Raw genomic sequence first — 573 nt, 5'->3', positions numbered from 1 at the left:
AGTTTGACAGGCAGAGTAATATCCAGCAATGAATACGTGGCAGTTGTTGGAGCATGCTTCGAATGTTGCGTTATCTGAATCAGTTCGATGTACAGTACCACAATCACGGTGACACATCGGCAGAGCATCGGATATTTGTACGTTGCACTTCTACCTAATCGTGTGCGAGATTGATACAGAAGTAATAAATAGTCAGTTGTTTGAGAGACAGGCATTGGTGGTTCAATGGTAGAATATTCACCTGCCCCGCGGGTGATCCGGGTTCGATTCCCGGTCAATGCAGCGTGCTGGCGTTTCGTTTTGTCCAACCTACTGTTAACGCGTGACGCTTTCGTTTTATCAAAATGCATTTCTTCCCTAGAAGTTTGTTATGTTTTGTTCATTTAAACGTACCGTTAAATTATTTAATAACAAAGCAAACAGCATCGAATTGTCGCTGTGTCTGCATTGCAGATCTTGGGCACGGAGCTGCCAAAAAATAATTAGAAAAAGTTCTTGCCGGTCGAGTGGCTAATTCGTCACCGGGTGAGATCACATTTGCAGCGATTTGATTGATAAGTTCAATCCACGAAC

General features: G+C 43.3%; 1 non-coding gene across 1 annotated transcript; it reads left to right on the top strand.

Annotated features, from left to right (window-relative positions):
* The first annotated feature begins 211 nt into the window (after positions 1–211).
* On the top strand, positions 212–282 carry TRNAG-GCC (transfer RNA glycine (anticodon GCC)). Its single transcript has one exon. It is a non-coding gene; the product is annotated as a tRNA-Gly (tRNA).
* Positions 283–573: the final 291 nt, after the last annotated feature.

The sequence above is a fragment of the Centruroides vittatus genome, unplaced genomic scaffold (genome assembly GCF_030686945.1).
Source record: "Centruroides vittatus isolate TY-2023 unplaced genomic scaffold, ASM3068694v2 contig_1295, whole genome shotgun sequence".
In the NCBI taxonomy this organism is placed as follows: Eukaryota; Metazoa; Arthropoda; class Arachnida; order Scorpiones; family Buthidae; genus Centruroides; species Centruroides vittatus.
The sequence above is the reverse complement of the archived record's forward strand: the minus strand, read 5'-3'. Positions and strand labels throughout refer to the sequence as shown.